Source organism: Sorex araneus, chromosome 3, assembly GCF_027595985.1.
Source record: "Sorex araneus isolate mSorAra2 chromosome 3, mSorAra2.pri, whole genome shotgun sequence".
Classification (NCBI taxonomy): domain Eukaryota; kingdom Metazoa; phylum Chordata; class Mammalia; order Eulipotyphla; family Soricidae; genus Sorex; species Sorex araneus.
Genome location: NC_073304.1, coordinates 173,850,676 through 173,878,497, shown reverse-complemented (window position 1 = coordinate 173,878,497; position 27,822 = coordinate 173,850,676). Strand labels below are relative to the sequence as shown.

At 56.8% G+C, this 27,822-nt stretch overlaps 1 protein-coding gene across 11 annotated transcripts in view; it reads right to left on the bottom strand.

The window, feature by feature from the left end:
• The window catches only part of GRAMD1B (GRAM domain containing 1B), a 214,273-nt gene that overhangs the window by 69,169 nt on the left and 117,282 nt on the right, over nucleotides 1–27,822 (bottom strand). Inside the window, exons 1-2 of one of the 11 annotated variants that reach the window (XM_055132843.1) lie at nucleotides 14,106–14,177; nucleotides 13,622–13,665 (exon numbers count right to left, since the gene is read on the bottom strand). The exons of 8 other annotated variants lie outside the window; for them this stretch is intronic. The gene's annotated coding sequence lies outside the window, so the exon portion shown is untranslated. 2 more of the 11 variants (XM_055132844.1, XM_055132839.1) reach the window with 2 other exon arrangements.

The window sequence follows — 27,822 nt, the reverse complement described above, 5'->3', positions numbered from 1 at the left end:
GGCTCGCAATGTCTCTAGAAAATCCTCTCAACCAGACCTGACTTAGCATCGAGAGACCCAGGACAAAGAGCATCCAGGCAACAGGTTCTGAGGAGTTTCCGCCATGCCAGCTGCCTCCCCCTTAGGGCAGGGCTGTTAGCTGGTGTGCCAATGCACGAATGAGGAACATGGAACAAGAAGGAGGCAGGGAGAGTGACCAGTGATGTGCGATCGATTTGGAATTCCCCCTTGGTTTTTCCCCCCACCCTGAAACTGGGAATTTTGTGGAGCTCTCAAGCCTTGGCTCCATTTCTGGGCTCCCCAAAAAAAGAGAATTTCAAATTATGAGTTCACATAGCCATCTTTTCCCAAATTAAGTGATCGCCTTGGATCAAGCAGCATAAAACATTTCTCTGTTTATGGGTGTTCCCCCGCTTCGGTCCAAGGGGGCAGTCTTTTCTTTTTCTTTGAAGGACCCCTTGACCTGTGTGTTATCAGGACAGATTCAAGAGGACTTTCACTTTTGCCCCTGTGCAAAAGTTGTCCAAGGAAGTTAACCCAAGTAAATTCTGTCACCAGGGGTCCGAGCGATAGTAAGGCTGGAAGGATGCTTGCCTTGCACGAGGCCAACCCACGTTCGGTTCCCTGGTATCCCACAGGGTCCCCCAAGCACTGTCAGGAGTAATTCCTGAATGCAGAGCCAGAAGGAAACCCCAAGTACCACCGGGTGTGACCCAGAAAACAAAAAACAACAAAAACAAAATTGCTGTCACAAACACTTTGGCTGCACTGCCTCATGCATGACTGATTTTGAATTAACTTTTGATCCTGGTGCATTCAGAAACCTTTTGCTGTTGCTAAATTTTTCATGACTCCCCACATCTAGTTACCTGTATGGGTCGCAACCCCCCTGGTTTGAGAAGGAGGCTCCCGATCAACCTGAGGGTGGGCTGATTAGTGACCCTCATTCTCGGGCCCCTCCTTGATAGTCCTGTATCAGGAAGAGCAAGATTTTTTAAAACAAAAATTTAAATTTAAAATAAAAATTAAATAAATTTAAATAAAATTTAAATAAATCTAAATAAAACCGAAGGGTTTTTTTTGTTTTTATTTTTGTGTGTGTGTTTTTAATTTTTTTTTTATGTTTTTAAATTTTTAAACAAAAACCAAACTTCTGAAGGCTGGCAATGTGATAGACTAACTATCCCAATGGGTCTTCCTGCAACTGGAACTGCTAGATAAAGTAGATTTACAAAGCAGGAAGAAATGTTTGCAAAAAGAGAAACCATTATCAGAAAGTTATCAAAAAGAGAAGGGGCTTCGTGGAGGCCACAGACCCCAGCCTGTTAGGGTCGCAAGGACCCTGTGGAAGGAGACAACCCCCAAGATCACCCCCGAAAAGGGAGGAGGAGCTCCTTAGCAAGCAGCAATTGACAATTGACTGACAGGCCCACAAGGCCACAGGGCGTGAAAGAACTCGCCAGGGTCTTCCGGGAAGCTTGTCACAAATCTGGGCAGTGAGCAAAGGAGGAAAAACTACCTGGGGGGGCGGGGCTGGGAAGGCCCCAACCCATGCATCCTTCCACAGTAGCTGCCCTCAGCTTTCCAGAGCAACTCCCGAAAACAACGCCCGGAATGCAGACGGTGGATCAGTTCAACCAGAGTAAAAGTCAGCACATCTGATCACGAAAAAACCAGGTTTTTCTAGAAGCTACCAGCGACCTACATATGTGATTGAATCTGTTCACTGAATTGAATCCTTTTTTTTTTTTTTTTATCGAATCACCTTGAGATGGGCTGGAGCGATAGCACAGCGGGTAGAGCGTTTGCCTTGGGTAGGGCATTTGCCTTGCATGCGGCTGACTCAGGTTCAATTCCTCCGCCCCTCTCGGAGAGCCCGGCAAGCTACCGAGAGTATCCCGCCGGCACGGCAGAGCCTGGCAAGCTCCCCGTGGCATATTCAATATGCCAAAAACAGTAACAACAAGTCTCACAAAGGAGACGTTACTGGTGCCTGCTCCGAGCAAATCGATGAGCAATGGGATGACAGTGATACAGTGACAGCGATACCATGAGATGCTGCCACAAAGTTGTTCATGATTGGGTTTCAGTCATAAGATGTTCCAATACCCATCCCTTCACCAGTGTACATTTCCCACCAGCAATGCCCTCAGTTTCCCTCCTGCCACCCCCCTACCCCCTACCCTGCCCCAGCCTGCCTCTATGGCAGGGTTGAGTCTTTTCACCCTATTAGGGGCCTGCCAGAGAAATTTCCCCACTGCCCGGAAAGGTAACACTACGATTGGTGAGAACAAAAAGACCAGGGACAGAAAACAGAGGTCAACTGCGCACAGGAGAAGTACTTAACTGGGTCCCATCAGGTTACTGCATGAAGCCTGTAAGTTACCAACACATGCAACAAAGTTAAGTAAAAGTCAGGTAAACAGGAGAAACCAAATCAACAGAAACTGTATCCCCGTGACTTCTTGGCAGGAGGCGGGGTAGCTGACAGAAGAGCGAGAGAACAACCTATACCCATAAAATGCAGAAACAAGGATGTGACTAATTCAGCTTTCAGAAAGATTGGGTGCTGGGGTTGGGGTTGCGGGCCAGGGCATGGGGCTCAGCAACAGAGCATTTGCTTCGCACACATAAGGCCCGGGGTTCGATCCCCAGCACTGCCAAAAATGAATATTGCTTAGTAAGTACCAGAGAGATAGCTCAGACTGCTGAGCATGTACTTTGCAAACTGCTGTCCTGGGTTTGAGCCCCAGCACCACGGGGTCATCCAAGCACCACGGGGCGACCTCTGGGCAGAGCCAGGAGCAGCCCCTGACAAAGACCAAGTGCGGCCCAAATGCAAGAGAGAAAAAGGGTGACGTTTGAGGGACGGGCAGGACAGGTGTCAGGTACGCTGGGTCCTTTCTTCTCTCTGCATCATCTTGCATCAAATACTTTATGGGGACCCACTGAGCAAGGCCTGCTGCTGTCCAGGGGTCGGGGCACCACCCAAAAAAACCTATCACCTTCGTATCTACAAACTATACAGCAAAAAAGAAAAAAAAAAGTAGAAATCCAGGAGAGACCTGGTGTCATTCCTCCTGGGGAGGCCAGGGGCAGCCCAGGATGCCCCTGGGATTCTCTGCTGGAGCAGCTTTCGGCTCCCTCCACGTTTGATCCGGGGTGAAGAGGGCGTTCGCTGACTTCCTACTTTTGCTGCTCTGACTCTCTGGGTCTCCCGAGGTCCCCTAACTAACTCCCCCCAGCCCGGTTCCTGCCCCTGATTCTGCGCCACAGGTGTGTCTCTGGTAGGACCTGAGAGTAGTAGGGCCAAGGGGAGGAGAAAGGGCAAAGGGCGTGCATGCCAGCGTGGGGGGACAGGAGGGGGTGTAGGGGTCCCCGACTCCCCCCTCCCAGCAGGGCTCCTGCCTCCCCAAGCAGCTCTGTGCAACCGCACTCTCCAGGTGCTCCTGTGTCCTGGGGCGGGTGGGGGCTCCTGGGTTCCCAGTCACACACCCCCACCCCCGCCCCCCGAGGGCTGGGGCCATGGAGCCGCAAAACCCGGCAGCTAGGACCTGGCAAATCTGGGGCAGAGCCACGCGCGGCAGTCACACGCCGGGGACTGGGAGCTCCCGGGCAGGGAGTGTCAGGCGCCGGGTGTTATATTTAAGGAGCGTTTTGGAGGTCAGGAAGCGATGGAGCGGCGGTGGGGGGGTGGGGAGCAGCCGCCTCAGGACGCGCCAGCTCGGCCTGACCCTCCCCCCTTTGCAGCGGGGAAACCTGCAGTCCACAGCACCACCGAGAGAGAGGCCGGCAGATGGCCAGTGCCCATCAGGGGCTCCCCGCCATGCCCTTCCTCTCCCGCCCCCTCGCTCGTGCCTCTCTCCACCCTCGGCCACTACAAGTCCCTGTGGGCTGCCCGCACGGGCCTCTGGTCTGTTCGTCTGTGTCAGGTTCCCGCTTGGAGGCTTGGAGGCTCGGGAGCCCAGCCCGCCCCCTCCCCCACCGGCAGGGTGAGGATGCCTGAGAGCAACGGGCCCCTTAACCCCTTAACCTGAACAAAAAAGCTTCCCTGTGACCCCAGGACTCCAGTGCTAGAGGAAGAACAGGAGGGTGGTCCAGCACTGAGAATCTTCCCCCAGCCTCCTGCCCCCAGGAGGAGCAAGGCTACAGCCACACTCAGCTGGGGGTGTGTGTGTGGGGGGTGGTCAGGGTTGCCAGTGTCCCTCCACTCCAAAGACCCACAGGGTCTCCCAGGCATTGGCGCTGGGCCTCTCCCAGCCACTGGGGTCGGTGGCACTAAAGCAAATTCAAGGGACCAAGAAAGCCAAGAGCTCGTGGGAGGCTGCCTCCAAGCCCGTGAGAACTGCCCTCTGGGCCCAGCAGGTGGCCAGTCCCCCTGGCTCACCTCCAGAAAGAACCCAGGGCACCTTGCGCCCTGCGTCTGCGGAGGCAGCTCTTGTGGGCCACCTGGGCACATCCTGAGCCGAGATCAGACAAGTATCCCCGGGCCTGGGGCAGAAACGCCTGCGGGTCCGTGTGTCTCTCCAGCCATCCATGGGTCCTGCCTCTCCACCTGCCCACCAGGCCCCCCAGGCCAGAGGAGCCCCCCCCAACCCCCGCCCCCCACCCCCAGGCGGGCACTGCTCACCATTCTGATCCCTTGCAGAGCCGCTTGCTTGAGGCCAGCTGGAGGAAAGGAGGACAGAGCGTCCCCGCCCCCTCACCTCCTGGTTTCTTCTCAGGAGGATTCTCGGTGGCTGATGGTGTTGGGGACCCGGGTTCTTTGGGAGGGAGCACTGCCGCCCCCACAGCCAGCTGCCTCGAGGGGCTCTCTCTCTGGAGCTCCACTCGCTCTCCGGCCTCACCTGGACGCGCGCTGACCGCCGGCTCTGAGCCAGCGTGCCACCCCGACAAGGGCGCGCCCAGAAATCTGCGGTGGGCAGAGCATCTGCTGGTGGACAGAAGGCCACACTCGTAACTGGCGCGGCCTCGGCATGGGAGGTATGTGCCGCGGCTCTCGGCCCAGGGTTCAAGTCCACACTAACCACAACCTTGAGCAAGTCTCCCGGAGACGCGGGTCCATCCCTAACGGTGCAGAAGGTCAGCTCCCAGCAGAGGCCGCCCCCAACCACCCAGTCCGTCTCTGTGTTCACTCAGCCCGTCTGTGCCTTGAACCTAAAAGGGCATTTTATTTTTTCTTATTTTGGGTCACACCCGACAATGACAGGGATTACTCCTGGCTCATGCACTCAGGAATTACTCCTGGCAGTGCTCGGGGGGCCATATGGGATGCCGGGGATCGAACCCAGGGTCGGCCGTGTATAAGGCAAGCACCCTACCCGCTGTGCTATCGCTCCAGCCCCTTAAACGGGCATTTCTTACCCAGGGACCCTATGCCATATCCTTCCCATGGCCCTCAGGATACACCAAACGGGCTACAGGTTAAAAACACACACACACACACACACACAAACACACACACACACACACAACATCTTGGAAGTGGAGTGCACTGGCATGAGAGTCGTAGGGGGCCTGCGGCTAGGAGGGGGCTGTGACCAGGAAGTTTGAGATACGATGACCTAAACCAAGTTTCAACTTTTTCCAGTCTTGCTGAGGGTGTTTTAGTATGGGGTATGTGTGTGAGGTGTGTGTGTGTGTGGGGGGGGGGGTGTTGTATGGGTTGTGCATTGAGTTATTTACTCATAAACATCACTAGTCATCAGGGAAATGTAAATTTAAAAAATAAGGTATCATCACCAGAAATATTGGCACTAGGCAAAAAGATCAACAGTCAGCGGATGTGGGGAAAAGGGAACCTCATTCACTGCTGGTGGGAATGACAATCGGGTTTGTTTTTTGTTTGTTTGTTTGTTTGTTTTTGCTTTTGGGGCCACAACTGATGCTCAGGGGTAGTTACTCATGGCTCTGCACTCAGGAATTACTCTTTGCAATGCTCGGGGGGACCATATGGGATGCCAGGGACTGAAACTGGGTCAGCCGCTCACAAGGTAAATGCCCTTCCCACTGTACGATGGCTCCAGCCCCAGGAATGTCAACTTGTTTTTGAAAGACAATATGGATATTCCTCGAAAAACTAGGAATTGTGCTTCCATAGAACCCAGCAAATCCACGCCTGGGAGTAGACCCCAGAGGTCCCAAAACACAATGCAGAAAAGACATCTGCACTAAGTGTTCACTGCAGCACTAGTCACAGTAAACAGCCCAAGTAGGTCCCAGTACAGGTGGCTGGATAAAGAAACTACAGCATCTACACAATGGAATACTACTCAGCCGTAAGAAAAGATGGAATCGTGCAATGTGTGGCTATGGAGGTAGATCTGGAGAGTATCATGCTGAGTGAAATCAGTCAGAGGGAGAAGAACAGACTCAGCATGATGCCTCTCACATGTGGGAGAGACAGAAGCTTCCTAGGGGAATGGCAAATGTCCAAAGGCCACAGAAACAAAGAGCAGGAGAACTGGGGGAGTGTGAGTGTGTGTGTGGGGGGGTAAGTTAGGAAATGTGCTGCCACTGAGACGGTGGGGGCAGGAGGGAAACTGGGGGCATTCGTGAGTGTACTGGACACTGGGGAAGGGACTGGTGTTGGAACACTGTGTGCCTGAAATTTAATAAAAAAAAACACCTGCCAAAGAGATGGGCTGGGTGGGGTGAGGGGAGGGAACCTGGGGACACGGGTGCTGGGAGATGTACACTGGTGGAGGGATGGGTGTTGGAACACTGTATGACTGGAATCCAATCATAAGCAGCTTTGTAAGGGTCTCACTGTCACCGTCACTGTCATCCTGTTGCTCATCGATTTGTTCGAGCGGGCACCAGTAACGTCTCTCATTGAGAGATTTATTGTTACTGTTTTTGGCATATCCAATAAGCACGGGTAGCTTGCCAGGCTCTGCCACACTCGATACTCTCAGTAGCTTGCCGGGCTCTCCGAGAGGGGTGGAGGAATCGAACTCGGGTCGGCCGCGTGAAAGGGTCTACCTCACAGTAATTCAATAAAAATTTAAAGGAAAAAAAACCTTTGTAACTTTGATTCATTTAAATTAATTTAATGCATTTAAAATTTTAATGAATTTAATTTTAAATTAAAACTTAAATTTAAATTTAATTTTAATTAAATTAAAATTTAATTTATTAAATGGTTAAATTCATTAAATTTTTTTTTTGCTTTTGTTTTGGACCACACCTGGTGATGCTCAGGGCTTACTCATGGCTCTGCACTCAGAATTACTCCTGGTGGTGCTCGAGGGACTATATGGGATGCCAGAGATTAAACCCAGGTTGGCCGCGTGCAAGACAAGTGCTCTACCCACTGTACCATCACTCTGGCCCGTGATTCAATTTTTTCTTAAAAAAAAAGAAACCCCAGGGGCCAGAGCGATAGCACAGTGGGTAGGGCGTTCGCCTTGCACGAGGCCGACCCGGGTTCAATCCCCGGCATCCCATATGGTCCCCCAAGCACCGCCAGGAATAATTCCTGAGTGCAAAGCCAGGAGTAACCCCTGAGCATCGCCAAGTGTGACCCAAAAAAGCAAAAAAAAAAAAAAAAAACCCAATAATTACAGTTAAGAATTAAGTGCCTAAAATGTGAGTGACACAGGCAAATCATGATGTTAATTGAACAATATATCTAATATTTTCCTTGCTTGCTAGAAGCAATAGGATCGATAAGACACGGGCATTAAGTAGTTCTATTAAATAATTTTAAAACCAAGTTTAAAGCCACAAGCCCTATAAGGGAGGCATAGATACTAAAATGGACATTAATTTAAAACAATTTTTCTTTCTGGGGCCTACGAGATAGACAGTATGCCGGGTAACGCACCTGCCTTGCACGGACTGGCCGGCATTAATCCCCGGCACCACATCTGGCCCCTACGCACAGCCCAGAGTGGTCCCCGAGAGCAGCGCCAGGAGTAGGCTCCACGTGCCTCCAGATTTGTTTCTTCCTACCACCTAACAGGAAATGGTGAATATTCTCAGCTAACCTACCCGTATCTGCCTGTGAGGATTAGCTCTTCACCAGTCTGATGGGAAGAGAGTGCGCCAGGAAAAGAATCCAATATTTGTCATCCTCTTCTGCGGAGACAAGAACTTCCTATTTGCGTGACAGGTGTCCAGAAATAGTGCCTCTGAGCACGTGGCCGAGGCCCCTGCCAAGAAACGCAGGTTTATTTGCATGGAGCAGACTGCAGCCAGTGGGTTGGAGGCTCGGGCTTCATTTCCTGCCATCAGGGCGGCTTCCTCTCAGTATCTTCAAGGGTGAGAGGAAAAAACGCCCCAAGGTGCCTCAGGACACACTCCTGGCCTGACGGCAGACAGGACACCGACACGACGGTGAGTCAAGCCGGGAGCGCGGGTGCTGGCTGTGTGTGAGCAGAGGCAGCGGGTGGGGTGGGCGCCCCTGTCCTTCATGTTCCATCCTCCTTTCCACAGCCACTTCTGAGGGCGCGGGGCACCCAGTGCCGGCCACAGTACTTGGACCCCGGGAGGGTTAAAGAAAAAATAGGGAGAGTTGGTGCATTCCAAAACACTCAGTCTCTGGCATCTGGGATAACAGAGAGCACGTCCTTTTCAATTGTGTGTTAAAAAGAGTGCTTAAGGGGCCGGGTTCGATCCCCCGCATCCCTTATAGTCCCCTGAGCCCACCAGGAGCGATTCCTGAGCCAGGAGGAAGAATCGAGCAACGTTGGATGTGGCTCCCCCACCCCTCCAAAAAAAAAAAATTAAACAAAAAAAGAGTTCTTGAAATATAAACGAGGCTGCTAGCAGATCAATAGTTGATTTTTTTTTCCTGCCACAGAGGACTCACTCACGGAATAGGCCCACAGTGCTGGGACCCTTAGTCCCATCACAGGGAGAGTCTCTGCAGGCCTGGGGTGGGGTCTGGAAAAGGGGTGGGGGTTCTGCAAAGACAGCTCCCCTGCCTCAGCTGTCCATCTGGGTCAGAGGTCCCGGACGGAATCGTTTTGAAAATGAAACTGACGCAAGATTCTATTTACTTCGGAGAGAAATACAATGACTTGTTATATGTATGTATACACTGCAAACAGCACAATTCCTCCCCAGGCTGGATCACTGTACAGTGTTATGATTAAGGGAAAATTGGGATGACCTCATTCAGATGAGTGTTCCAGCAATGCCTTGGGGCTCCGCTCCTGCCTCCCGAACACCGGGGTGCAGCTCACGCCCCTGCACTCGGGGTCAGTGAAAATGCCCCCTGCCCCATCACCCCCAGCTCCAGTCTCGGTTCCATCAGCGACTGGAACAGCCAGTCCAGAAGCCGGCACTCAGGGCTGGAGAGATGGTCCAGCAGAGAACGCGCTTGCCTGCATGCAGCGGGCCTGGCTTCAATCCTGGTACTGCATGTGCTACATGGTCCCGAGTCCTGCCCAGCGGAAGCCCTGAGCTGGTACCACCAACTGTGGCCCCGCCAAGCAACACAGAGCCAAAAACCCGGCGCCCGTCCTTCCCTCCTATCCCCACCCACTTCTCCCTGCTATCAGTACCAAACTGTGTTCGAGTCTCATTTTTCGGTTTACAGTCAGATTCACCTCCTGATTGGTCCATGTAGCAAACATTGAGCATTAACTACACGACACACCAAACGCCAGACGCTCTGGGGTTTAACATGCGAAAGCCTCCCCCTCCTTCAGAGGCTGCAAATTCCAGGGCACGTCAAAGCCTCGAGTGCCAGAGATGGGACGAAAGGAGAGACTCATCAAGGACCCACCACGTGGGCTGAGGGCACTTTTGCCAAAAGCAAATCTAGAGGGTCTGGGGGTGCGGCTCAGTGATGACGCATCAGGCTTGCATGTAAGAGCGAAGCCCTGGGTGTGATCCTGATAATACACACACATACATGTGTGCACGCGCGCGCGCGCGCACACACACACACACACACACACACACACACATGCACACATGCACACACAGCCCTGAGGATACTTCAAATCTTCCCACTACCTTTGTGTCCATGGACATCGTACCCCTATAGTTCCTGCGAGGGCCACTCCCCGCTGGCCTCTAACCCACCGCATCCTGTGCTCCGGCTGGCACCCAGACCCCCTGGCCAGCGCCACTGTGCTGGGCCTTTGACCCAAGTTATCTCATTTCATGAGCACTCAGGAATCCTGATGGCTGAGAACGGCCTCGGCCACTCAGATCTGCACTGTCAGCATCTGAACCCAGCCAGTCAGTCCAGCGCCAGGCGCCCTGGTGACCCTCAGGTCCACTAGGTCCAACTCCTGACCACCTCCAGCTCTCTGATCAAACGGCGCCTGAGTGGACATCCTTGTTTTCCCGGGATCCTTCAGACATTTCCTCAGTTCCCCCTGGTGACTGGCACCCCCACTGCCGGCCTAGCTGGGGTATTCCTTGGCCTCCCCGGAACTTGGGGGCGCCTGCTCACAGTGGCAGCAATGAACTCTGCACCCCTCGCACCTCCAAAGGAACCCACCAGTGGTGGCCAAGAACTGGCATCCAGCCAGCAAAGGTGACATGAAATGCTTTCCGGCCTCTATCCTCAAACCCGAACAGAAACTCCTGGCACCCAACCAACCACCTACATGCCCTGACACGGCCACGTGGGAACAGCCAAGAGTCCCAGTCAGTCTGAGTGCACAAGCTTAAAGGACTTCTCCAGGTGGGCCGGAGAGAGGGGGCAGAGGTCGAGCTGCTTGTCATCCCCAGCCACACAGGGCGTCCCCCGCACACCACCAGGAGAGAGGCTCCTGAGCACGGACGGGGCCAGGAGTCGCACCCGAGCACCACCACTGGGGAGACCCAAAATTCACAAAATTAAGTTTGTGTGTGTGGAGGGCAGGGGTGCAGTGGGGGTGTGCCCAAACACTGCTCAGGTGGCCCGGGACCCCTCTGGCAATTCTCTGCCACCCTGACAGGTGGTTCAGTGTGAGGGTGAAGGGATGCAACATTGCTGGGACCCCACATGCCAGGAATTACTGGGGCCATCCAGTTGGTGCTTGAGGGGCACCCAGTGCTGCCTCCGGTGATGCCCGGGGTCCACAGGCTGCTGGGTCACGTGCAAAGCCTGGGCCCTCACCCCTGCATTCTCTCTCCAGCCCTCACAGGACAATTTTTTACAGAACAGCGCAGCTGCCATTCATCATGAGGCATGGCAGCGATTCCCTTTGAACCTGGGCTGCAAAGTGCAGAGAGGCTCTTGCTGGACAGTTCTTAAACTTGGGTGAGTTTTGAGTCTCCGGAGGGCTGATGAAAACCTTTGATACCCTTCTCAGAAAAATGCAGAGGTGGAAAGTCCTGCCCACACATGGTCCAGGTTCACAGACCCAGACTGGAGCCACTTAAACTAAACTCCCTCCACAGGCCAGAGCTAGAGGAGGAAATCTTTTTTTTTTTCTTTTTTTTTTTTCCACTCAGCAAGTGTTCAGGGCTTACTCCAACTTCTGTGCTCAGGGCTTGTCCTAGTGGGCTTGGGGAATTCTATGGGATTCTGGGAATTGAACCCAGGTCAACTAGTGTAAAATAAGCGCCCTCCCCGCTGTTCTATTACTCTAGCCCACTAGCAGAGCATTTTGGTGTTGTTTGTTTGGGTTTTTTTGTTTGTTTGTTTTTTGTTTTGCTTTTTGGGTCACACCCGGCGATGCTCAGGGGTTTCTCCTGGCTTTGCACTCAGGGATCAATCCTGGCAGTGCACAGGGAACCATATGGGATGCTGGGAATCAAACCCGGATCAGCCGCATGCAAGGCAAACTCCCTACCCACTGTGCTATTGCTCCAGCCCCGTTAGCAGAGGATTTTGTAAACTTTCGACTCGCAACCATTTACACCCAAGAAATCTTTATATAACCCTGTATACACAAGACCACAAAATAGGTATATAAACCAAACATTGATTGGTAATAAATCATAAAGACATTTAAAACACAGGGTTGGAGCCCTAGTAAAGCAGGGAGGGCACTTGCCTTGCACACGGCCGACCCGAGTTCGATCACCAGATCCCATAATGTTCCCTGAGCATCGCCAGGCGTAATTGCTGAGCTCAGAGCCCTGGGAGTAACCCCTGAGCATTGCCGGATGTGACTAGCCCCCCCCCCCAAATATTTTAAATCACTTTTAGAGATTTTTGCCTCTCCCACATTCAGTTATGGGTCACAAGCCGCATTTCAAGAAACGAAGGCCAGAGAAAAAGACCCCAGAGTTGACGTCCAGCTGCATCTTGTGCCCACGTTGATGAGCCCCACCCTTGTGGCCGAGCGAGAAAACAGCATCGGGAAGGGCACTGCCTAGGGGTAGACGGAGCAGGCGGCGCCCTCTGTGCCCACCTCCACGTGTCCACGCAAGCACAAACCCTTCAAGTCCTCCGAGAACCAGCTGGGTGATTCCAGACCAGTCGGAGCTGTGGAAGTCGCAGTCTCAGGTTTGAAGAAGTAACCCCGGCTAGAGGTAGTCAGTGGACATCAGGCCACGGCGGGCAGCAAAGCACCAAGTGGTGAACTGAGTTTGGAGCCGAACCCGGCAGAGGTGTTGCGCCCTCTAGTGGCAGCGGGTGCAACTGCACCCACCACCCCTGCTCAGCTGTTTTGCAGGGTGAGGGAGGGATGGAGCAAGGTGTGTGGGGCCAGAGCGGGACGACGTCCAAGGCCTGGACTCTCACCCCGCCCTCCCTCCCTCCCTAGCGCCAATCTAAGGAGAGGATGAATGAGTCGTCAGTTATGAACTGTCTGGAACGACAGATGCAGCACGCAACTCTCCGCACTGGCGCTTCCAAGGTGAAAGCCCAGAGAGATTCAGCAACGTGGATCAGATCACACAGCATGGGGAATGGGAGAAAGGCGCTCACTGCAGTCCACTGCTGCCCACCACACCCTGGTCGGTGGGGCCACGCCAGCCTCCCTCTTTCCCACACACACACAGCCCGTCTCGGAGAAAGGAGGCCCGGCCATGTGAGGCTGAGATACCCAGGGCGGGGGTACAGGCTCCCTTTCCATCCCCCGCCACCACTCACTTCTTGGGAAAAAAATTCACCGAAAAAGCCCATTTCAAACTGCCGGCCGGACTCAGGAGACGTGAGCAAACCGGCTCGGGTGCGCCCTCTACTGGGCCGGGAGGGCCCCGCTACCCAGCGCCCTGCCCCATCCCCAGGGGTGCGGGGAGGCACGTCCACTGTGGGAGGGGACAGCAGCAGCGGCTGCCACTCAAAACCCAGCCTCGGCCAATCCCCAGGCCACTACCCACTGCAGGACACGGGGCAGGCTCTGCCCGGCCATCCAGCCGGCGGTGACCCCACCCGCGCCTCACACAACAGAGGCCAGAGGGATGCCAAGGGCAGGTGCGAGTGTTGGGTGCGCAGCAGAGCGGGGGCAGGCAGTGGGGGGCTCCGGGGAGAGAGAGTAAAGATGGGGGGAAACGGAGCCCGGCTAAGACGAGGGGTCACGAAGGCGGGGTCTGCACCCACCCCGACCTGCTGCAGGTGAGGACACGTCCCTCGGCTCTGGCACAGCCCCTGGTTGAGGGGGCTCAGGAGCTTGGGGAGGGGGCACTGTGGGCCAGGAGGGGAGAGAAAAGTGGACCAAAGGCAGAACTCGCCAAGCGAAGCCACTTACGCACAGTGCGGCCGGCAGCATTTCCACCCTACCTTTGCCGTGGCCACGTCAGCTGGCTCCATCACCCCTGCGTGGCCTGCGGGCGGCGGCGCCACCAGGGAGAAAAGGCAGCGTCACAAGGTCAGCCGTGACAGCCAGCACCCCGGGGGGCCGTGAGAGACTGACTTCTCTGCTGGGGGGGCGGTCTGCCTAGCCCCCACCCCCACCCCCCACAGAGGCAGGTGGAGAGGAAAGGGGAGTGGGGGGTGGGAGAGAAGGGGTCTCTCTGCGTGGCCCGGGGGTGGGGGGTGTCTCACCAGGGCACCCCTCTCGGAGCCCAGACAGCGAGGAGGGACTTGCCCGCCCCTCACCCGGGACTGGCACCCACAGGTCAGGCTCTGGCCAGCTGGCGGGGCTGGGCAGGAACTGGGGAGCAGGAGGGGACGGGCGGGCAGGGGTGGGGTGTGAACGTCAGGAGGAAGGTGCAGAGGAGCTGAGCAGAGGCAGGGAGAGGACCTGGCCCAGCGGAGCACTCACCTTGCAATAACATTCAGACTGACTGAGGCCTACAGGAGCCTCGGCTGACGGCTCGCACCCACTCCCTCCCACACACTCCCAGCCTCTGTCTAAAGGTCCATGAGCAGGGCCGGCTGCTGCCTCTGCAGAGGCCCGGGCTCGGCGGCGCCGTCTGATTGGTGGAGCCGGATGACTTCATCCCGCCCCATTCATCACCGAGGTTCCTGCCCGGCAGACAGGCCAGTGGCCGCAGGCCCAGCATTTCCTCTCCAGCTTTACTCTGGGCGAGCTGGGGGGGGAGGGGGAAGTGGGTTGGGGGGGGCGGGGGCGGGTCAGTCCCGGGGTGAGCCAGCAAGGGCGGGGTGAGGGGGGTGGGGAGAATCCGGGGCCCCAGCCTTGCACAGAAGAAAGAAAAAAGGTGCTCGCACAGGAAGATGCAATGGCCTGAGATTCTCCCACGCCCAGTACCCGCAGAGACAGGGCGGCAGAGCAGGGAATGATGTTGTGTGTGTGTGTGCGTGTGTGTGCGCGCGAGTGAATCCTGGATCTCCAGCACAGTCACGCCTCTGCAGATCTTTCCCAGTCCCTGAGATGCCGCAGCACCTCCCGCAGCACCTCCCGGAGCAGAGCGCCCTGGTCCCCTCTCCCAGTGGGACTCCACGGTGCCATCTGGTTGTGGCCTCAGACCCCGGCCCTGGCGGTGGTGGGCAGCCCCCCCACCCCAGCTCTGAATTCAGTTCACAGGTTGGCTGCGAAGCCCCAGCAAAAACAAACTTGCTTCCCAGCGCCAGAGACACCGAGCACAGAAAAGGCAGGGACGTTAGGCGCCGGCATCTCCCTCTCCGCTGCCACTGAGACTCCCCATCCACAGGAGGTTGGGGAGGGGTGGAGGCAGGAGAGGGGGTCTGGGAGGAAGGCTGGGTGGGCGAGCGTGGGCCATGCCTGCAGGAGAGTTCCAGCCCTCCACCATGCAAATGCTCAGCAGAATCAGGAGTCACAGCCCCCCCCGCCCCCCCCCCCCAGCCTGGGAGTGGGGCCTCCAACAAAGTGATAAAATAAAACAAAGCATGGAGAGTCAGCGCAGAGTCCGGCACACCAGCCCCACCTCATAAAAAGGCAAATACGGGATGAGAAGAGGGGGCCAAGATGGGGGGGTGGGGGGTGGCCCCACCTTTACCCGGCCCTCTGCCCGGCTCTGCTTGGGCCTGACCACGCAGCTAGCCCCACCCGCCGGAGCAACACTGCGGTGGCTAAGGCGCAGCTGCCGACCGGGGCTAGACCCCCGGCATCCCATTCGCCCAAGAGCCACCAGCAGCAAGTTTTGAGTCCAGAGACAGGAGGAACTCCTGAGCACTGCCGGGTGTGGCCCCCAAACCAAAATAAATAAAACGCTTTCACAAACACGTTCTTCCAACCTCCCCTCGCCCATCCACAGGGAGAAAGGAGACCCAGAGACCCAGTCAGGGACTGGGTGGAGGTGGAGGCTGCAGCTCTTCCCGCTAGGGGGCGCTCTACCAGCTGGGGTGGGGGAACGCTCTGCCCAAGGAGTGCACTCTGACCGCTAGGGGGCGCTCTGCCCCCACACCACTCGCCGACAGACTGATCCCTCTGTGCTCCCACCCCCCCAGTCCCAATTCCTGTCCCCAGAGCAGTAGATTATAAAATCCGACGAATCTGACGTTTCAATTTGGGGATCCTCATTTGGGGGGGTACTTCCATGTTTTAAAAATCGCATTATCACAGGGCTAGAGCAATAGCACAGCGGGTAGGGCGTTTGCCTTGCACGTGGCCAACCGGAGTTCGATTCCCAGCATCCCATAGGGTCCCCTGAGAACTGCCAGGAGTAATTCCTGAGTGCAGAGCCAGGAGTAACCCCTGTGCATCGCCGGGTGAGACCCAAAAAGCAAATAAATAAATAAATAAATAATGACCAAAAATTGCATTATCACGGGGCTAGAGCAATAGCACAGCAGGGAGGGCATTTGCCTTGCACATGGTCGGCCCGGTTCGATTTCCGGCATCCCATATGATCCCCCAAACACCGCCAGGAGTAATTCCTGAGTGCAGTGCCAGGAGTAACCCCCGAGCATCTCCTGGTGTGACCCAAAAAGCAAAAATTTTTTTAAAAATGCATTATCAGTCATTTGAGGGAAAAAAAGAACGTTGGGCCTACCCAGGGTTAGGACATACATGCTATGCCCAGTAGAAACTGCTTCTAGTAAGATTCGAAGACGCAGGGCTAGGGACCGGCTTAGTGGTAGAATGTGTGTATACCAAGCAAGGTCCTGAGTTTGAATCCCTGGCACGGCCAAACAAATAAATGAATAAGGGGCTGGAGCGATAGCACAGCGGGTAGGGCGTTTGCAGCCGACCCGGGTTCGATTCCCAGCATCCCATATGGTCCCCTGAGCTTCGCCAGTGGTAGTTCTTGAGTGCAGAGCCAGGAGTAACCCATGTGTATCGCCAGGTGTGACCCAAAAAGCAAAAAAATAAAAAATAAAAAGAATAAATACATGCAAGGTTCGCCTTGACTTTATTTAGGCGAAATAAACATCCAAGACACCAGCCCAAACCTGGCACCTGAGGAGACTGAAATGAGGAGCTGAGGCAGCCCGGAAAGGCGGTGTCTAGAAGCACAAACAGCATCCTAGCTCTCCCTGTCTTTGCCCGTTGACCCGGTGTGCCAAGGGGAGCCCCGCTCCAGAAGCCTCTGAACAAGAACAAGGGTGAGCATGCGATGACCAGCCTTAAGGACATCCCTCAAGCAGGGGCCCTAGGGCTGGGGGCCACCCAGATATTCCGAGGGGCCAAATGGGATCCACCTATGGGCATGAGGCCAGCGGGCCGGCCGGTAGGTGGGGAATGGGGGTGTCGCAGGAAGGAAGCAGAAGGCTGAGCCGAGCCCTCAGCCCGGAGCTGGCTTCCTGACCCTCAGCACCCGGTCCCGGCAGAGCCTGGTCACAGCTAAGGGGGGAGGATGGGGAGGTGGGGGCTCTAGCATGCCCAAGGGAGTGGGGGCTGCAGCAGCTCCACGAGCTGGCTCTGCTTGTGGGTCTGAAGCGCTGGTCCTGGCGGCCTGTTCTGGGCTGGCGGCGCAGACAGATGGAGCACAGAAGGCGAGTCCCGGGCAGGGGGATGTTCTGTTTCCACAGAGTCTCAGCCAAGGGATCTGCGCCCGCTTCACCCAGTCCCCAGGAACGGCCACAGCGCCCGGCTCAGTCTAGGAGGGTCAGACTCCTCCTTGGCCACAAACACAGAACATCTTACTTCTCCCCATCTCTGCCCCTTGAACTCGGGAGCCAGGGGGAGCTGAGCTGAGAATACACGGGCCGGGCTGAGGATGGGAGCGTGCGTGAGTGTTGGGTGGGAAATTCTCCAGCCCACAGCAGCTGGGCGGCGGCTGCCAGCTAAGGGGCAGACACGGAAGGCGGGCGGGTGGGCAGCTGTGGGGGACACCAGGCTTTCCTGAGGCAGGGAGAAGAGATCCCGGAGTCAGAGAGAACTTCAGGGAGGAAAGATCCTGAAAGGGGGAAGGGGAAAACAAAGCAAAGAAAGGCAGAGCATGTGCTCAGGAGCTGCTGAGGCCGGTACGGGTTCTAGCCCATCCCAAGTCTTTGGTTCCATTCATGGAACTGGTACCACAAAAGTTCAAAAAAAATTTGAAAAAAAAAATTTTTTTGCCTTTTGGGCCATACCCAGCGATGCTCAGGGGTGACTCCTGACTCTGCACCCAGGAATTACTCCTGGCAGTGCCTGAGGGGCCTTAGGGGATGCCGCTTGTGAAGCAAATGCCCTACCCGCTGTGCTATCACTGCAGCTCAAGAAAGAAAATTTTAGGGGCCGGAGCAATAGCACGGCGGGTAGGGCGTTTGCCTTGCACGCGGTCGAACCGGGTTCGATCCCCGGCATCCCATATGGTCCCCCAAGCACTGCCAGGAGCAATTCCTGAGTGCAAAGCCAGGAGTAACCCCTGAGCATTGCTGGATGTGACCCAAAAAGCAAAAAAAAAAAAAAGAAAAAGAAAAAGAAAGAAAATTTTAATAAAAAAAAAAGAGACCTTTGGGCTGGATGAATAGCACAGCGGGTAGGGCGTTTGCCTTGCACGCGACCGACCTGGTGACCAACCTGGGTTCGATTCCCAGCATCCCATATAATCCCCTGAGCACACCGCCAGGGGTAATTCCTGAGTGGAGAGCCAGGAGTAACCCCTGTGCATCACCGGGTGTGACCCAAAAAGCCAAAAAAAAAAAAAAAAAAGGACCTTAGATCTGTACATCTGTGCTTCAAAGCAGAGAAACTGAGGGTCTGAATCACAGGGTAACCAACACCTCTGCCCCACGCATCTTCTTCCTATATTATCTGGTTTCTGGCTTTCCACCACACCCAGCAGGGCTACTCTTAGCTTGGTGCTCAGGGGTCACTCCCGGTGGCGCTTGGGGAACTGCATGTGATACCAGAGATCACACTCAGGACCCCAGGGTGCAAAGCAGGTGCGCTGGACTCCGTATTTGCTCTCTGGGCCCGCGACAAGCAGCTCCCACTTCTATAACTCATTTCATTTTGTCTAACAGACGAGAGAGGGAGCAGGAGGGGCAGGGAAGGGGAGGGAGAGAGGAGGAGAGCTCTAAAGCGCCGCATCATTCTTCCTCCAGGACCACAGCCCTTAGGTACCACATTCCCACTCCACCAAGTTAAAGAACACCCCAGACTCTGGGGCAGAGGCAGGTGAGTCTGGCGGGGCGGCAGCTGCGTGGAGGGAAGGACAGACTCCCAGCCCTGGGGCTGTAACCGAGCAGGACTCAGCACCTGCCTCCTTGCTGGGCGGGGCTGTGTGGGCCAGGGCGCCCTGCTGCATCATGGGAGATGTAGTTCTCCGCCCGCGACGGCCGTGCCGCCATATCTGCGCTGCCTCTAAGCTGCTTCCAGATTGTTCTGCGAGGAGGGAGACGGGGAGGGGAAGAGGGAGAGGAAGGGGGTAAGGGGAAGACAGCTACCTCACTCCACACGTCCACATTAAGAACAACACAGGAGGGGCTGGAGCGATAGCACAGCGGGTAGGGCCTTTGCCTTGCACGCAGCTGACCGGGGGTTCGATTCCCAGCATCCCATATGGTCCCCCGAGCACCGCCAGGAGTAATTCCTGAGTGCAGAGCCAGGAGTAACCCCTGTGTATCGCTGGGTGTGACCCCCCCAAAAAAAAAAGAACAACACAGGAAGTTGTGTTTGTGGGCACGGGGGAGTTGGGGGGTCCCCAGCACCCCACAGCCCCTGGAGTCCCCAGACTTGGGATGATGGGGTTCTCCGACAAGAGGGACTGGCCAAAAGGCCAACAGGGAGCCTGCCCCAGGAAGCCGGGGAAGATGGCACGGAGCACGGGGCTTCCTGGCAGGGTTCCCCTGCCCTCCCTACTGTGCTCCTGGCTGCAGAACGCTGATTCCGGGGCAGGAGACAAACAGGCGGCCCAGGCACCAAGTTCTGTGCCCCCCCGCCCCCCACAGATGAGGCCAAAGGCTCTGGCAGAGGCCAGGAATGCAAGCCAGGGGCCTCTCCGGCCCAGCCCCGCCGGACACAGTGGGGAAGCTGCACCACATGTTTCTCAATCCCCAGACCACCCCCTCTGGAGGGACACACGTGAATGCCAAGTTAACTGAAATTCCCCCCCTGGGCCGCCACTCTGCAAGCAGACACATTGTCTCCAGCAGCACTCCTGCCCTCTCTCAGGAAAACGCCTCAGGGGTCGAGTTCCCGTCCATCTGTCCCCTGACAGCTCTGCTTCATCACGCAACACGCAGTACGTGTCACCGTGTCACCGTGCACGACGTGTGACCTTGCAGAGGCTGGGCTTCCTGGCTTCTCGATGGCCACAACGGCTGGCCCAGGGCATCGAGTGGCCGGCAGCATGTGAAGGGGGCAGAACAGGGCTAGCCCGAGGGGGGCCTGGACCCCCAGCCCTCCTTCCTCACCTGGCTTTGGAGGGTGGGAGGGGGTCTTTCTCCCCACGGCCACCCACCCCAGCGGGGGCCTCGGCAGAGAAGGGAGCGGTCGGCAGAGCGAGCTATAATTAATAACTGCAGACGGAGCAGTGCTGGGCAGGAGAGCCGGAGCAGGTGACGGCCCCACCTGCAAGTTCTGCTGACGGCCAGGGAAGAGGCTGGCAGGGACCTAAATCAGGCTCCTTCTCCCGCCACCCGGGGGCTGTCCTCACAGGACCGCGCCTGGGCCCTGCGAGCAAGAACGCACGGCGTCGCCCCCCTAGACGGCCCCAGACCCCCGATCACAGACGCGGTGCTGGTGATGCAGGCGCTGCCTTGACACAGGCTGACTAAATGCCAGGTGCCAAGCAGTGAGGAAAACCAAGAAGCTCTCCCTCGCTCCCAGCAAGCAAGAGCCACCCCCACCCCGTGGAGACGACCCCCCCCCCCCACACACACACAGCAAATAAGCGGATGTGTGATTAGTGTGGGGGCTGCCGCAGGGGACTGGATCCGACACCGGCGGGGCGTCCCACCCGGCGTGGCCCTCCCCTTTGTCTCCATCGGCCACTCAGCGCCGGCCCCCTTCCTGCTGACCATAATCGCAGCTGCCAGGGCCAGCTCACGCGCCAAGCCCTGCCCCGGGTGCTACCTGCTCCTCTCCCCCGAGCCGGGGAGGCCACCCAGGAAAGGCACCGCCGTCCACGGCTAGGGACAACCCCAGCCCCGGAGCAGTCGGGGGAGGCCCACAGATATCACCCCAGGCTGCACCCCACACTGGCCCCTCTCCTGCCAGCACCCGTAGGAGCTGACACAGGCAAGGCCCAGTGTCGGCAGCGGGTGCCCACACAGCCCTCCTGCCCCACACGCTCCCCCGGCGAAAACTCATACCAACGGGCAGCTGAAGAGTCGTGGGCAACTGTGCCTCTGTGTGTGTATGAGAGTGTGTGTGTGTGTGTGTGTGTGTGTATGTGTGTGCCTATGTGTGTATGTGTGTGTGAGTGTGTGTGTGTGTGTGCCTGTGTGTGTTTGAGAGAGAGAGCGAGAATGAGAGGTGGGTGAATGTGTGAGGGAGTGTACTTGTGTACTTGTGAGTGTGTACTTGTGAGAGTGTATGAGTGTGAGTGTGAGAGAGGTGTGAATGTGTGTGCGAGTGTATGTGTGAGTGTGTGTATGAGTGTGAATGTGTGTGTATGAGTGTGAGTGTGCATGTGTGAGTGTGTGTGACTGTGTGTTTGAGAGAGCAAGAGTGAGAGGTGTGTAAGGGATGTATGAGAGTATGTATGTATCAGAGTGTGTGTATGTGTGAGAGTGTATGAGTGTAAGTGTGAGACGTGTGAGTGTGTGAGGGAGTGTATGTGTGTGAGTGTATGAGTGAGAGTGTGATTGTGTGTATGTGAGAGTGTGTGATGTGTGTGAGTGTATTGTGAGTGTGTGTGTGAGTGTGATTGTGTGTATGTGTGAGAGTGTATGAGTGTGAGGTGTGAGTGTGTGAGTGTGAGGGAGTGTACTGTGAGTGTATGAGTGAGAGTGTGATTGTGTGTATGTGTGAGTGTGTGAGTGTATGTGTGAGTGTGATTGTGTGTATGTGTGAGTGTGTATGATAGTGTGTATGAGAAAGAAGGAGAATCAAGACATGTCACCTTTGTGTCCCCGGCACCTGCCTACGGAGCCCAGAGCCTCCCCCTGCTCCCTCCTTCCTCCCTCGCCCGCACCCACATCCTTCCTTTCTCTCACATCTTTCCTTTCTCTCGGGCTGTGATTCCCCTCACAAAACAAGCCGGAAACAAACCGTGGCCCCGCATCCACGCCCTCCTCCCTGTCAAGGGGACTCCAACTCTGGCTGGACCACGTCCTCCGACTCGCTCCCGCCCCCGAGCCCAGACACAGCGGGTTCCAGCGGGTTCCGGGGCCCGTTGGTGCCCGGCTTCTGCTCACCTGCTCCACGCTCTGCCCCACAGCTCCGAGGAGTCACCTCACACGAACCCCTGGGGTCCCTGCGCCCGCCAGAGCGTCCCACAGCAGGGCAAAGACACCCCTTCCTGCCGCCCCTCTGTCCGGGTGTCCACACAGCCCCCTGCGGCCTCTTGGGGCCCACCATCCCCCGTACCTCCCAGCGACAGATCTGCCTGGCTCCTGGGGGCTGGGAAGGAGCCCCCCAAAGCACCTGCCCTGCTGTGCGGAGACCCAGGTGCTCGGCCCCCCTCAGCTGAGCCCCCAGGGCCCCGTCACCTACTTGGCGCGCAGCAAGGACAGTTTCTTTCGCAGGGACGAAACGTGGTGGTGACAGGCCTGCCTGACGGCTGAGCTGCATGACACGGCCTCGGGGTGGGGGCTCTGAACCATGCTGGGCTCCGGGGAGGGGCGGGCACCCAGGGGCTGCGGGAGAGGCCGGGGGTCAGCGGTGTCCACTCCCGGCAGAGTCCTGCTCCATCGCCAACATCTGGGGAGGCTCGAGTGAGGCTCCGCGCCCGGCTCAGCGGGAGGGCAGCCGCTGGCCGCAAGGAGGGGAGGCCGTGGGCATGGCGCCCGGACGCTCCTCCCAGTCAGCGAGGAGATCACCTGAGCGTCCACGGGGCCCCAGGGGACTCGGTGGCCAGGGAGGGACGGGGAGCTCAGGGGCTGTTCGGAAGCCGTTTCTGGGCCAGCAGCAGCCGCAGGGAAAACATCCGCCCGCTAACGGGGACCTGCATCCTCGGCTTCCCAGTCCCCGGGCTGCGGGCTGCAGCCTGTGGCCTCCGAGCCTTCCCCTCGACTTGGCCATCTGCGCACTCATGCACCCCACCGCGTGTGTGCCCACCAGGACAGGCTCGCCCGGCCCCGGCAGGCCTGCGGGGAGCCAGGTAAATGCACTTGGGAATGCACCGGGGACGCCACCGGCACTGCGACCCGCTGGCATGGAGAGATGGACCCGCCCCCACCGCCTCGAGGGAGGGAGGAGGATGCGGCAGCCCCCCAGGCCACCAGAGCGACAGGGACACAAGAGACCCACAAAGAATCACAGCCGAGTCTCACACCAGGCCCAGCCCCCGGCCCTGATGCTGGTGGACCTTACTTCCCGCCCACGCGCTCTCTCTCTCTCTCTCTCTCTCTCTCTCTCTCTCTCTCTCTCTCTCTCTCGTTCTTGCTCTTTTTGTCTCTTGTTCTCATTCTCTGTCCTCTCTCATTCTGTCTGTCCCTCTCTCGTTCTCTCTTCTCTCTCATTTTGTCTGTTTTTCGCTGTCTCTCTCTTGTTCTCTCTCTCACTGTCTCTCTCGTTCTGTCTCTATCTCTCTCTCGTTCTCGTTCTCTGTCCTCTCTCTCTTGTTCTGTCACTCTCTTGTTCTCTCTCTCTTCTCTCTCTCTCTCTCTCTCTCTCTCTCTCTCTCTCTCTCTCTCTCTCTCTCTCTCTCTCTCTCTCTCTCTCTCTCTCTTCCCTCCCTCTTCCTCTCCCTCTCCCTCTCTGTTTTGGGCCCGGCTGTGCTCAGGGCTTACTCCTGGCTCTGTGCTGAAGGATCACTCCTGGTGGGGTTCCTGAGGAATGCTGGAGATTGAACCCTGGTTGATCACATCCAGCGCCCTCCCCACTGTCCTATGGCTCGGGTCCCAGTGCCCCAGTTCTCTGACCTTCCACGGCCAGCCCAGGACTGACTCCCCCTCACCCTAGACATGCAAACCCCGAAACAGAGCCTGAACTCAGCGACTCTCCCGACCAGCACCCAAGTCCCAGCTACGGGTGCCCTTTGCCGTGACTCCTCTAAGGGCTTCACTGCCCGGCAGGGCACCCCCAGGCCGACTCCATGCCCCTCTGCTGAGTCTGACTCACAACCTCCCTCCTTTGGTCTCTTCAAAGGCTCAGAACACAGACCCAAAGCCCGGAGCACTCCACTTGCCTTGCACGCAGCCGACCCTGGTTCTATCCCCGGCCCTGCACGCTCCCCCAGAGCTGCTGCAGCGACCCCCCCCCCCCGCCAACCAGCGAGCCCCAGAGAGAACTGGGGCCCAGAGTGAATGGGGACCCCGACACAGTGGAAAGAGTGTCACAACTGAACAGAGGGGTGTGAGGGCCGCTCAGAGGGGTCAAGGGTTGGGTTGGGTTGGCCCGGAAGAGGGCTTGAGTCTGGGCCCCAGTTCTCATGGCACCCTGTTCCCTGCCAGGCGGCGTCTCTGAAACGGGCGGACTCGGCTCTCTGGGCTCAGGTCATGTGACCCCAGGTGCCACGGCACCGCAGTGCCCACGTGCCTCATCTCTAAAGCGGGCACGACATCACTTCCGCCCTCCGGGGGTGGCACACAACTGCATAGGAAGCCTGCTGGACACGAGGGCAGCGTCTGCTTGTCCCCCCCGGAGTAGGGGCCAGAGAGGTGGGCACAGTACTTGCCCCGTGGGCCCGCCCAGTCCCCCACCACCCGGTACGTCCTGCCCTTGCTGGCTCCTGCCTTCCGCACGTGTCCCCCTTCCCGACGCAGATGCACAGCCACCCGGACCCAAGGACCATGCTGCTGCTTGTCGGATCTCACTCCCGGACTCCACTCGTCGGTCTCGGCCTGAGGCCGTCCATGTCTGCCGGCACCCCCAGAGCCTGCCGCCGAGGGAGGCGGCTCAAGCCCCTTGTGAGGTGAGTGTGTCCACAGCAGCGGGGTGCCCGCCGCTCCCTCTCTGCCTCGCCTCCCCACCCAGACCGACTGACTGGGCCAGGAGTGATTTTTCTTTTTTTGGTCCCACCAGATCATCTGGGCGGGCAACACCTCATCAAATTCCTCCCCTGCTCCTGTTCTGGCCCCGTCCTGGCTAAGCCCAGTCCTCACAGCAGGACCTGACGCTGGCCAAATGCCCACAGACGATTTCCAGAGGCGGTTTCACAGCACACGCTGAGCAGCAGGGGCAAAGGCCTGACTGTCCGCCCCCGCCTCCAGGCTGAGGGACGCCATGCGCGGGGGGCCCAGGTGATGGGTCCCTGACACCCTTGGCCCATAGCATCAGCCAGGACCCACCGTGGAGCTTTCTGGAAGGCCCCAGGCCCCCTCAGGACAGTAGCTCTGCTACTCTTCAGCAGCCTAAATTCCAGAGCGTCCCAGGTTCTGAGACTCTACTGTGGAGATGAAAGGGCACTGGGAGGGCCAGAGCGGCAGCACAGCAGGGAGGACGCCTGGCTGGCACACGGTCAACCTGGGTCCCATGCCTGGCACCCCATCTGGTCCCCTGAGTCGTGCCAGGAGTGATCCCTGAGCACAGAGCCAGGAGTAAGCCCTGGACACCGCTTAGGTGTGGCCCCAGTAAAACAGACGAACAAACAAAGCAACAAACAAACAAACAAATGTGCCAGGGAGACAGTCTGGGGGTCAAGGGCCAGGCCTTGCATGCACCGACCCAGGTTCGAGCCCTGGCACCATTAGCATGAACGGGGCCCCGTGGGCACCACCAAGCTGGCCCTGGTGATAGATGCTCTATCTGTAGCAGCCCAGGGTTCGACCCCCTGCACCATATGGTTCCTATAGCCCCCAAATTTATTTTTTGGGTGTTTGTTGTTGTTGTTGGTTTATTTTTTGAGTCACACCCAGTGATGCACAGAGGTTACTCCTGGCTCTGCACTCAGGAATTACTCCTGGCAGTGCTCGAGGGACCCTATGGGATGCTGGGAATCGAACCCCGGTTGGCCACGTGCATGGCAAACACCCTACCTACTGTGCTATCGCTCCAGCCCCAGACCAAAATTTTAAAGAAAAAATTGGTTTTTTTTAAGTTCTGATGACTTGCAAGCCCTACCAAGTGTTCCCCCTGGACAGAAACTGGAAACCAGTGCTCTCCATGTGGCCTGGCTTCACCAAGTAGAAAAGAGGTCTGGTGTCCCGGACCTCACGGGTAACGCTCTGGGCAAGGAGAGTATTTGGCTTTCTACTGGAAACCGGGCAGATGATTCCTCGCTCAGAAAATTCCCATTTCCTAAGACAGATTCGACCCCCCCAAGCACTAGCTCCTGGTGCAGGTGGGCGCTGGTATGACCCCCTCTGTGTCCGACCCCCCTCGCCCTGTCCTGGCTCCAGAGACGTCCCCGCTAGACAGAGCACAGCAATGAGTGAGGGGAGAAAAATCTCCACTGCCCTTCGGTTTGAATACCACGTAGAGGCATTTGGACGTGCTTATAATTTGGACATTTTTTTTTTTTTTGGTGGGGGAGTATAGAATTACGGTAGGGTAACTATTTTTTTTTTGCTTTTTTTTTTTTTGCGGGGGGGGGGGAGGGGTCACACCTGGCATGCAAGGCAAAGGCCCTACCCGCTGTGCTATCGCTCCAGCCCCACGGTAGGGTAACTATTGTGTCTCTAAATATTGTATCCAGGACCCAGAGAGATCCTGTGGCGGGTAGGACATTTGCACTGCATGTGGCTGACCCGGGTTAATCCTGTCAACCCTTAATATGGTCCCCTGAGCACTGTGAGGTGTGGCCCCCAAACCTAACACCAAACAAACAAAAAACAACCCATAAATGCTGTGTCCATTCTGAGCCTTATACAAGAAAAAAAATCAGTGTTTAGTTAACCAGTTCAAACATCTCACAGGGGAGGATTATAAAGCTGATGTTAATTTGGTAGGGGGGTCCTGCTCCATGAACCCGCCTTCACCACCACTGAATGGGTATCGTGAAGATTCAGGGGCTGCCACAGGAAAGGGTCCATATCACCCCCTTTATACTTGACCATTTTCAAGAATGATAATGGCCCCAAAAGATCTGCCAATGATTTGATTACACCAGGACACCCAATGTAGTAAAAGGGTCTAACCAGTCAGGGGCACTGTCTGTCTCATAAGGCAGCAGGCGGACCCCTACCGGGGACCCCTATCACGGCTGAAAGCATCTCTGGGGTTTGATCTCATGCTCGCCCCAGGACATCCAATGTCCCCACCCCAGAGAGACTCTTAATTGGGTGGAAACATATTAGAGGAAGGATTAGGTGTAGAGGAAGGGTGTGTGCTGAGGTGAGATGAAATGATTAATTAGCACCCTGGGGATTTGTTCTCTCCAGGAGAAGCCTAGCTCAGGGAAGGGGAAAAAAAAATGAAAGAAAGAGGGGGCTGGAGTCAGAGTACAGGAGGTAGGATGTTTGCCTCGCACGCAGCTGACCTGGGGTTTGATCCATAGCATCCCTTATGGTCCCCTGAACACCACTAGGAGTAATTCCTGAGTGCAGAGCCAGGAGTAAACTCTGAGAATCACTGGGTATGGCCCAAAAACCAAAAGAAAAAAGGAAGAGAGGGAGGGAGAAAGGGAGGGGGAAGGAGGGCTGGGAGAAGGAGGGAAAGAGGGAAGAAGGGAAAGAAGAAAGAAGGGAAAGAAGGAAGAAGGGAAGAAAGGGAGGGAGGGAGGGAGGGAGGAAGGAAGGAAGGAAGGAAGGAAGGAAGGAAGGAAGGAAGGGAGGGAGGGAGGGAGGGAGGGAGGAAGGAAGGGAGAGAGGGAGGAAGGGAGGGAGGGAGGGAGGAAGGAAGGGAGAGAGGGAGGAAGGGAGGGAGGGAGGGGGAAGGAGGGAGAGAGGGGGAAGGAGGGCTGGGAAAGGAGGGAGAGAGGGGGGAAGGGAAGAAAGGGAGGGAGGAAGGAGGAAGGAAGGAAGGAAGGAGGAAGGAAGGAAGGAAGGAAGGAAGGAAGGAAGGAAGGAAGGAAGGGAGGGAGGGAGGGAGGGAGGGAGGAAGGAAGGGAGAGAGGGAGGAAGGGAGGGAGGGAGGGGGAAGGAGGGAGAGAGGGGGAAGGAGGGCTGGGAAAGGAGGGAGAGAGGGGGGAAGGGAAGAAAGG